Source organism: Haemaphysalis longicornis, unplaced genomic scaffold (assembly GCF_048455015.1).
Source record: "Haemaphysalis longicornis isolate Haplotype H1 unplaced genomic scaffold, Haemaphysalis longicornis Haplotype H1 scaffold_13, whole genome shotgun sequence".
Taxonomy (NCBI): Eukaryota; Metazoa; Arthropoda; class Arachnida; order Ixodida; family Ixodidae; genus Haemaphysalis; species Haemaphysalis longicornis.
This window is the reverse complement of record NW_027526233.1, coordinates 58,548,686-58,560,260: the sequence shown is the minus strand read 5'-3', so window position 1 is coordinate 58,560,260 and position 11,575 is coordinate 58,548,686.

Genomic DNA, 11,575 nt, shown 5'->3' with positions numbered 1-11,575 from the left:
GCCGCGCTATTGTCAATGGCTGGTGAGAACAGGCGGCTAGAAATGACGCCGTGAGGTGACGCTTTTACTAAACGCGCTGCATGCAACCGCAGCCAGCCGAGGGAGATTTGGTTCCCTTGGTTTTACCACAGAGTTTCATATAACATATGCTAGCAATGATATTGGTGTGAAACGGTCTGTCACCACGGGAATATATGGGAAGACTGTAGTTTCCAGTTTTTTTATGGTAATTGGCTTTGCTTGTACCGCTTTGGCAGTTGTGAAAATACCAAAAGGCAGAACACCTGACGGGAAAAAGTGTTTGTTTAAGCACATATGCACTGAAACCATGTTTAAAGTAAAATAAGGTGCCATTTCTTCCATTTTTTGCTTTTTTTGTAGGTTGTTACTTAGGTGAAAATTCTCCTCTCCGATTCCGAAGGGCGAAGTTAGCTTGTAAAAACGGATGCGTGACCAATGCAGTCCGATTAACTGCATCAGTGTGGTTGACCATGGGTCAAATGCAAATATTAAATTTATTTTATGCCTTTCTGTGGTATTAGGCATGTTAAATTTATTTTGTAACGGCTGGCTTGTCCCATCTTCGCTGAGGAGGACGCTCAACTAAACATCGAGCGGTAGAAAGCAAAAGACAACCGAAGGAAAGGCGCATAGTTTTACTGCTGCATGGGGCATTTTTTCCTTTTTGTGAGCATACCGTATAAACGCCTTGAGGGGTCCAATATTTATTCAAGATCCCATAGCCAAGTTGTAGGCTGCGGCTCATACATGGAATGTACAGAGTAAATTATTTTCCATCAATAATAGCACGCCAACCGGGGCACGAAACCTGTTGCAGCATACGAGATTTGAGATTTGGCAGAGCGCTCAATGGTTGTTACCGGCCGAGTACTCGAACTGCGAGCTCGTGCTGTGTTATGGCGCACAGTCGTGACATTACAACAAGTTGTCTTGGGCACCATGCAACCTGTTGTAGATATTGGTGAATTTGAGAATACAAACATTGACTTGAAACTATCGGTGACTTTAGGAAAGGTTCTCGTCAACACCTAGCTCCACGCGGAAAGAAACCAGTGAAGCACAGTTTGAAGTGATGTCCTCTTGAGGCGTCCGCTCAGGTACTGCTCGTGGCCTCTGCGTACCATCTCTTCCGCGTATTGCCTGTAGAATGCATCGATTAAACCCTGCCTCCCGCTGACATACAATGGTAGTGACATACCTGAGAGACCGCCCAAAGTAGCTGCTATGTCTTTGCCGAAATAACAAGTGTTTCTTTGTCTTACCCATCAAGTTACCGTCCAAGCTGTCCCATACGAAAATTTGCCGTTTTGTCAAAAAGGCGCCTGCGAAGGTCTGCCACAAATTTTTTTACCGAGTTTAGTATAAGGTCATCGTTTATCCAATCTTATTCTTGGACACAAACTAAGATTGCCCTGGGAAAAACGCCATTCGCAACAATTTTATTCTTCAGTACAACAAAAGGAGGTAGCTTCCGCCACTGTGAGGCAATGTAGAGCCATGCTTTGCTGCGCATGCGCTCAGAGCTAGTTGTCCGCGTGGCGATGATCTTCGTAGCTTTAACATCTACTGTATAATTTTTGAGACTGCCAAACATCCTACCGGTGCGGTCAGGATTCAAAATTGAGGAAAAGCCTGAATTCTGCGCATGGCGCTTTGCCGGTATCTGGATACTGAAACCTAAGCACGTTGTTTTCGCAGATATCTGAAAGTCACGAGAAGAGACGATTGCAATCGAAAAGTTTGCGGCGAGGTGTGCCCTGGTAGCGTTTATGTTTCCCTGTAATTCTTTCTGAAAGCGTATAATTAGATCGAGAACACTGGCGATCAAAGAAAAACGTTCTTGTCTAGTGAGGACCTAGCAGAACCCTATCCCTATCAGGTAAAATGAGTCTGTGCGGCATAGCAATGATAGGACAGGCGCTTTTCTTTTAACACAGATGAGACAGGTGTTCACGGCGAGACATTGGCAACATTATCCATAAGCTAACAAATGTGAGAGCATATTTAGCGGGAATAGAATTATCTGAATAGTACTTTCCGGCTCTCCGTTGAACCAACATAAGGTATATAGGGTTTGCACAAAAAAGGAAAACGTTATACATAGCAAGTTTTGTCCTGAACAGGGAGGTCATGGTCCTCCTAGTGATGCAGCGAATGATGGCTTTGATATGAGTTTGTGCATACAAGCTGAAATAAATACCCTCCAATGAATCCCAGAGGAATTTTTTTTGAAATGCAGAAACAACACAGGGTAAAGTCAAAGTTTATAGCAACACCTATCGCCACTTCTAACTGCTAAGCCTTACAAGCACAGAATTTCGGGAAGATGTTTTAGTATAATTGAGCGCAATATGCCAGGAATGTGTTAAATACCACCCAATAGTCAGTGTAATGTGGCAATTCTTCTCGAAGTATCTATATGTATGGCTGATGCGTCAAATTATCTATGTGGTTTTGTGACTTGTGGCTCTAAGCAGCTCAAGAGAATCCATCGAATATGTTTCACAGTGGTTGCATGAACCATTCCACAAGTGGAGCAACCTGGACTTGTAGAAATACATGTTTCACAGACTTATCAACACGTGAGCAGGCAATGTATCTATTCAACTCATCTTTTCTCACAGCTGTTACCCATACAAATGCCAAAGAACCAATTGATACTTTAACCTAGACTTATTATAACAGGTACCAACCTCGAAGTAACTGCCTTGTAAGCTCATGATCAAAGCAGGACAAGTGCTGCTTTTCGCGCGAAGTGAATATCTTCAACAGAATTGAAAACTGGCTTTAGGGTGGGAGCGGCGTGTGGACACTTTAATAAAGCGAAAAGGGAAGCGCAAAAAGGGTAGGAAGTTTGCGCGGTACATGAAGCCTTGTAGCTGTGCTGAGTCGAAATCCCGGGAAAGCTGAGGCGAAGCACCAGGGCCTCCTGGCGAGCTTGTTCAGGGCTGGTCAAACGTAGGCCCCCACTGGTGGGGCTGAGGGGAGGAACTGGTGTTAGGCGCATATGGGTATCAAACCACTACATAGTAAGTAGTGAGAGGCGTGTTCCAGTACAGGCGGGCAGAAGTCTAGAAGGTGGAGCCATGTGACGCAGGATGGCATGACGGAAGAATGCAATGTGTACCCAGTCAAAAAAGCCGGCAAGAAATATGTGTGTAGATCGTCGTATTTTCGCTTATCGCACTGTCTTGTCGCATTCTTGTCGTGTTGGATTCTGATAATCTGTCGTGCGTCGCATTCGCGTCCCAAAACTGAAGTTGTGTCGTGACAAATTCCTGCTTTCTCGTGATCCTGATGTGCCATCAGTGGTTACACATGGTTTAAACGGTATTACCCGTTATGAGGAGTAGCGTAAATAACAGTTCTGTTCTAAGTAAAGGAAAGTTGGTCGTTGAGAAGATTTGCTTTACGTTTCGAGTGAAATTCGTGTCCTAGCCACAGATTTGTCTTATCAGAACAGGATTTCTGTTGTGACAATTGTTTTTTCTCGTACGATAGGAATTCTTGTTAGATTTTGTCGGTATTCTTGTTGTGAGTTTCAAGTGTGCAGTCACCGGTAGACTTCTTAGATCGGTAGTCGGTGAGCGTGTGATGAGGGGAAAAGTGTGCTCTTCCTGTATGGGCTTAGTGAGATGGAAAGGCATTAGAAGTGGCGTCCAGGATGTGTAAGATTCAGCTGTAGTAGCTGTAGCATCCCGTTTTGTCGGTTTGTAGAATGAGAATGCCAGGGAGTGAAGGCCTCGGGCGGTAGCGCGCTACACTTCGTTCCATAAGAGTCCGACGTGGCGAGTTGTGCAGAAGAGCGCTATAGTGAGATTGTCGGGCAGTCGGAGTAGGAGGGGGATAGAGTTATGTTGGCCGAGGCCTGTTCGGTAAATCCTGCAAGATTGCTTGGAGTTCGAGAAATGATGAGAAAGCTTGAGTGGGTTGGGGCTGCGTTAGATAGGTAGGACTTCAACAGTGTGGATATTGCATTAGCGGTATGTAGCCCAAGTTGTAGCCGTTGAGCGGTACTAGCCGCATACATAATGGCGGTGTATGATGATGAGATGGAATGGCAATGTCCGTATAGTAAACTTAATCTTCGTACTCATGTTCCTTGTTTAGGTACCGTACTCGTTGGTCTCGTCGGCTCAGTTATAGGTGAAGTTAATTGCATTGGAAAGGGTATGAGGCGTTGAAGGTGCCATGCATAATTTTGGGGTGAGCAAAACAGCGTTTGCTCTGCCCCACCAGATGGGGTGACCCTTTGCAGTTGAGAGCTGCATTGTTGCCCAGCTTCATCAATTTATTAAAGCTAACTTTTTTAAGCCGTACTGACGGTGACCATCCCGTCCCAAAACGTAAGGAAGCAACGCTGCCTTTACACAAAGGGTTGGACAAACAATCATGAAATGCGACGGAACAACTGCCGCATCAATACAAGTTTTTCCCTTAATCCGGGTTTGATCGTGGTTCGTTTCACAATGATGACGACGCCTTTTCGCTTGCGCCAATGCGACATGTTCAGAGCAGTTTAGATCTTCGTGTTTTATTCAGGTTCTAGACGAAAAGCTTTCCTTTTGAACCATTTTTGTTGTAATGAAAGGACACATTTTTCTCTATGCAGGTGGGCAGACTGAGTGCCGTCCTGTATGCATTGCAGACAAGGCATCGAGATTGTTGATTGTACTAGTAGGCATGTTTCCGGTTCCGTAAGGCTAATAATCTGAACGCGTACCCTGCATACAAAGTTAGCCAGCTGAGTGACAGGTTAGTGGAGTCGAGATAGAAGTGCTTCTATGGTGCCGTCACGATGGAAGGGGAGTCCAAGGATCCCGAAAGCAAACAGCTCCGGTACTGGGGTGCTTGAGATAGTTAATTTGTTATCCACCTACCCGTGCCCAGGGATGAGGGAGGCGGATATTTCTTGTTCTCCAGTTAGTCTTCTGGGAAAAGGTAAAAAATTGTTTTGCCCACGCCTTGTTGGAAAGCATACTGCTGCTCGCGCTAGGGCCGCAAGGGTGCCCCTTTATAAAGTCATCTCTGTATAATGCGTCTCTGTATAGGGCTCACTAATGTATAATTAGTGAGCCCTGTGGTTGTAATTAAGGCATAATAAAGGTAGAGGATCAACAGGCGTATTCATGCGAGGGTTCTGACATTACTGCAGTAGGGTCGCCAATCCCGCTGTGGTGAGGGAGTGCGTTAACAGCAATTGTCAACAGAATGAAGCCGCACGCCAAGCTTCCTTCTGCAATTCCAGCAACTCGCGCATTATTTTTTAATCCGTTTAGAATTGTGTGGCACCAAAACTAGAACCATGGTCGTAAGCATGCGAGGCGAATGCTCTACCTCTCAGGCAAGCGTCGCCGGGGGCAGTACAAAGTTAGATGGGCAGATGCGATAAAGTAGTTTGCGTGGATAAATTGGTCACACTTAGCACAGGACTGGGAGAATCGGAGATCCACTGGAGATTCTGCCGGTTTGGTGGCGTATCAGCTCCTGTTTCAACGGCTTCTAAACTCAGTTCGCTACCACCTACCTTCTTTTCAGTGATTTTCCATTAATAACGAGGCGCCCCGCTTCATTTTGACACCCAGTGTCCCCTGTTTCTTTGAACAATGGGGCGTTTTTCAGCCCTACCACCGCCACTGCCAAATTAGGCCTCGCAGAAATCATGTCGGCGCCACCGGCTCTGCTGCGGTCCCCTGTGTAGGACTTGCGCAAGGCGTCGCTTCAAACTTCTGCGTCTACTACGCTATTCATTACTACGCTGCCCTCACTGACCGTGGGTAGCCTCAACCGGCCCTCGATGTGACTGCTCCTCCAACAGTACCCCGCACTTGTACATCACCGAGCAGTTCATCTACAACCAATATCGCAGACTGTAGCATGTGAAGACGTGTATATGCAAGACGACGTGCAACACCAGCCGAGTTTTCGCAGCTGAGTTGATGCACTCCCGAACTACCCAGAAACAGAATCTCCACTCGTACCTCTCAATGACCCCGCTTCATAGACTAAGCCAACCACTTTCACCAGCAGAACCGCGAAGAAAACTGATCGTGTGTGTCGGCTAGTGTTCAGACCGCTCTCTAAAATCTGTGTATATTAGATGATCAAACATACCCTAGCCCATCTAATTGGCAGAACTGCACCAAACCTTTACTTTGCTGAACAAGCTCCCCACCGGTACCAGACACACTCAGCACCTGCCTTTACATCACACTGTACGACGATTCCCACACGCAACGTCTCTTATCAGCCACCCAGTTACATTTCCTCTTGAGCGGATCCTCATTCACCATTCCAATTGAAATCAAAATGTCCCCGTATCGGCTCAATAAGTCCAGAGCTGTTATTGAAGTTATTGAAACAAATGAAGATATTCTCAAATTATCCGCTACGAGCAAGCCAAAATCATTGCATGCCTTCGACTTGGCCATTCCATTAGAACAGTCTTAACTTTCAACTCTCCGAATCTCCCAAAAGTGGTCAAATACTATATGGCCATAAAGCCCACCATACCAGCCGCGTCGTATGCTCTGTTACAACTTCCATGACACTTGACATGTCTCGACATTGTCCTTCCCCAACCGTTAGTCGCAACGGTGGGAAAATGAATCCTGACACTACAGACTGTGGACCCACAATCATTTGCATCGTTTAGGATAAGTTGGGCCACTTTGCACTGAACCCTACCTTTCCTGGAAGACTTCCCAAGCAACCCAACATGCCCCCTTGTAAGGAACGCACCAATGGCATCTCTTGGGCAGATCTTGTGCAACAAAAAGATAGGTCATTATTTCATCTTCCTACTACGCAAATCTTTACAAATGAGCCCAAAAATACTTCTCAACTGAAAATCTCTGACAGGCATACGGCACATATTCTTGCTCAAATGAATGCGCTCATACAGAAAATTAGCAACTCAAAGCCGAGATGTTCGAACAAAAACGAGCCCAACAACCGACACTTCCACCCTCTTCACAACAGCCCCCTCTTAACTGCCCTCCTCCAGCCGCCCACATCGACGACCCCTTCTTCCACAAGGCGGACCCGAAGCCCTAGTACTAAACGAACTCCTACCTCCAAATCTAAACGGAACACGCACAAAAGCAGGAACACGCACGCAACACACACGAACACATACACGCGCACGCACACAAACACACCAATGCACTGTAACACGCGCACCCACGCACACACATACGAACTCGCACGCACGCACGCACGCACGCACTCATTCACTCACTCACCCACACACAAATTACGCTATTCGGCTGCCGACAATGCGTACTATTCGTAACACCCAACTGTGGTCACAGTACCCCTCCGCTATTCTGTACGCCATCGGCACACGGACGACAATCTACACGCGGGGCACAAAATATGAGGAACACTAGACTGCTAAGCCCTCTTCAGCGTGTCAGCGCAGCAAGCATGACGGGGACTACAGTATTTGAGCTGACCGCAACGCTAAATATTGTCACGGAACACCTATCAATGCCCCATAGCGCCATAACCCGACACCGAAGACGACGAAGAGGGTGCGGCTGGCGCGAGCGATCATGGCCGGTTGTAAATAGATCGCATCGCTCTGCGGCAATATCTTGTAAATATATCTGTTCATCGTCGCCCATGGTTCGCCTCATCTTTGTCCTGCCGCCACGTAACAATATGAAAATAAAGCAGCAGAAGTAATTTCGCCTTCATAACTAGGTGGTTGGTGACCGTGAACGGACAGAATGAAAAAAAGCAAAATGTGGATGCCCTGGACCCAATTTCAACTTGGGCACGCAAATTCACAAGCGTAATGGAAAATGACCGTCGATGACAACAGAGCAGCGCGAACAGCGAGCATCTTACCTTTCGCGATCTGTAGGTATGAAATCTATAGTTCACAAAATGCACGCAACAGTAACGATTCGAACTTCGCGATTCGGTAATGCGAATAAGGAGTCCGTCATAATGCACGATTCTTGTGAATCTGCACGAACAGATACAGAAACGTCGCATGGAGATGGCGAACTAAACGAAGGGGTGCAGTCGGCGAGTCATCATGACAAATACTATGTGAGGTGATGCTAAGGCGAGGTTACTTCGTTTGCTTGCGAGAGGTACGCAAATCGGCGTATATGAGTCAATGCAACATTCACGCAACATAACGAAACGTAAGCATTTCGGTTATTTTTGCGATAAAACAGCAGCGGCGAAGTTTTCAGGAGTGTCAAACACACGGACAGCAGTAAATAACATGACTCAAGGCCCGCACAGTAACCGCCGTAGAAGGATGTGTAACTCCAAGTCTGCGTGAAAGCGAGTATCATAACAGAGCGCCGCCGAATAAGCAATAGCAGATACTGATTCGTGTAATACGCCAAGGCCTCAAAAATGCGCTACTCCTTCCACAACCCGCAACTCGCCCATCGGAACCGTTTCGCCATCCTGATACGCGAATCCGTGAATATCTGCGATACCTTTTCAAACAAATACGGGCACTCATAATTTCCGCTTCCGAACATCCGGCCTATTCACAGCTGCAGCAAGCCGGCCAATTAGGTACACCAAGTACTACGGCACTAGACCACGGTGCTTCCTAATGTCTCCATCGCAGCGCTCAGCGGTAGTGAAGCGCAATGGCTTTGTTGCGACGACGTTACCGACACTAATTCCAACACTAAATGCTCCGAGCCAGAAACATCATTCAGAGAGAGTGCGCGCAACAGCCCTTCAATGAGTCATGACAGTAAGAGTATCAGTGCATTATGGCGTCAGACGTCCATACAAATCGTATTCCTAAATCAACCGGTCACTGGAGAGTTGATTCCACGGTGTCTTAATTATTAAGGGGAGTAGCCACGTATTCCCGAAGCTAAAGGCAGCCGTTCCATTAACTTGGGGCTGTGCGTACGAGTGGATATCGCCATCAGCAATTCCACAGCCAGCGGCTCCTGCGATGAATGCCAACAGCGATTGATGCTCACCGCGGTGAGCCCCGCACATCGCGCAAGAAGCGCGCCTTCACTCGCCACTCATGAGTGGAGGCGGGTCTCGCCGCGAGTGGGACTCACAGTCGCGAGTGGGGTGTGGGGCTCACCGCGAGTGGCTTTCGCACTCGCTAGTGCTGAGCGGGGCTCGCCGCGAGTGGAACTCGCACTCGCGAGTGCTAAGCGTGGCTCGCCGCCAGTGGAACTCGCACTCGAGAGTGGTGAACGGGGCTCACCATGAGTGGCGCTCGCACTCACTCGCACTCGCACTCACCAGGCTAAAACGACGGTGAGTGGGGGGTGTTTGAGTGCACTCATGAGTGAGTTTGCCGACCTATGGTCGCAACAGAAATTGCGGGTGCCCGTGTTCATCGAAAAACTAAAAAAACTACTTTAACTGACAAATTAGAACAGAGCGCCAAAATTTATTGATTGATTCATTGATTGATTGATTGATTGATTGATTGATTGATTGATTGAAGCGTTTAACACGCCGACGCAAAGAAGGCGATGAGGGGCGCCGTAGTGGAGGGCTCCGGATTAATTTTGACCACCTGGGAATCTTTAACGTGCACCGAAATCTCGTACACACGGGCGTTTTTGCTTTTATCCTCCATCAGAAAAGCGGCCGCCGCGGCAGGGAATCGAACCCGTGACCTCGTGCTCAGCAGCGGAACACCTTAGCCACTGAGCCACCACGGCCTGTCAGAGCACCAAGATTCTACTCCATGACGCTCAAAGCCCTGGCAAACTAAGGAGCACTCCGAAGCAAACGACTGCTCCACTAGCTAAATCAAACTAATATAAAAGTTGCATGTCCAAAAACAGCAAACACAGAACTGCAACCTTGGAGGCCGCCACATCAATGGTCTGCGTAGTACCACCCTGTTATGAAGGGCACACAAGCTGTGAAAATCATTTCATGTGTTCAAGTGACATAGAGAGACAGAGAGGGATATATATGTTACGGCCCTTCTATTGTGTGAAGATCACAGGTCGGCAAACTCACTCATGAGTGCACTCAAACACACCCCGCTCACCATCCTTTTAGCCTGGTGAGTGCGAGTGCAACTGAGTGCGAGCGCAACTCGTGGTGAGCCCCGTTCACAACTCGCGAGTGCGGACTCTACTGGCGGCGAGCCACGCTCAGCACTCGCGAGTACGAGCGCCACTCGCGGCGAGTGAAACTCTCCACTCGCGAGTGCAAGTTCCACTCGAGGCGAGCCCCGCCACCACTCATGAGTGACGAGTGAACGCCCGCTTCTTGCGCGATATCCGCAGCTGAGCGCTGTGAGCATCACTCGCTGTTGGGATTCGTCTTAGGAGCAGCTTGCTGTGGTAATTGGTGCTGCCGATATCCACTCGTACGCACAGCCACAAGTTAATTGAACGGCTGCCTTTAGCTTCGGGAATATGTGGCTACTCCCCTTTCTAATTAGGGCACCGTGGAATCAACTGGCCAGTGACCTGTTGATTTAGGAATACTATTTGGATGGACGTCTGACGCCCCAATGCACTGATACTCTCATTGTCATGACTCATTGAGGGGCTGTTACGCGCACTCTCGCTGAATGATGTTTCTGGCTCATAGCGTTTTGTATTGGAATTAGTGTCGGTAACGTCGTCGCAACAACGCCATTACGCCACACTACCGCTCAGCGCTGCGATGAAGGCATTAGCAAGCAACGTGGTCTAGTGCCGTAGTACATGGTGTACCTAATTGGCCGGCTTGCTGCAGCTGACAATAGGCCGGCGGTTCTGAAGCGCAAATTGTGAGTGCCCGTACTCGTTTGAAAAGGTATCGCAGATTTTCACGGATTCGCGTATCAGGATGGCGAAACAGTTCGGATGGGCGAGTTGCGTGTTGTGGAAGCAGTAGCTCATTTTTGAGGCCTTGGCGTATTACACGTATCAGTAGTTGTCATTACTTGTTACGGCGGCGCTCTGTTATGATACTCGCTTTCACGCAGACTTGGCGTTACAGATCCTTCTACGGCAGTTACGATGCGTGCCTTGAGTCATGTTATTTGCTGCTGTCCGGGTGTTTGACACGCCTGAAAACTTCACCGCTGCTGTTTTATAGCAAAAATAACCAAAATGTTTACGTTTCGTTATGATGCGTGAATGTTGCATTGACTCATATACGCCGATTTGCGTACCTCTCGCCAGCAAACGAAGTAACCTCGCCTTAGCATCACCTCACATCGTATTTGTCATGATGACTCGCCGACTGCACCCCTTCGTTTAGTTCGCCGTCTCCGTGCGAAGTTTCTGTATCTGTTCGTGCAGATACACAAGAATCGTGGGTTACGACTGACTCCTCATTGGCCTTACCGAATCGCGGAGTTCGAATTGTTACAGTTGCGTGCATTTTGTGAACTACAAATTTTATACCTTCAGATCGCGAAAGGTAAGATACTCGCGATTCGCGCTGCTCTGTTGTCGTCGACGGTCATTTACCATTACGCTTGTGAATTTGCCTGGCAAAGTTGAAATTGGGACCTGGGATCCCGCATTTTGCTTTTTTCCTTCTGTCCGTTCACCGTCACCAACCAGCTAGTTATGAAGGCGAAATTACT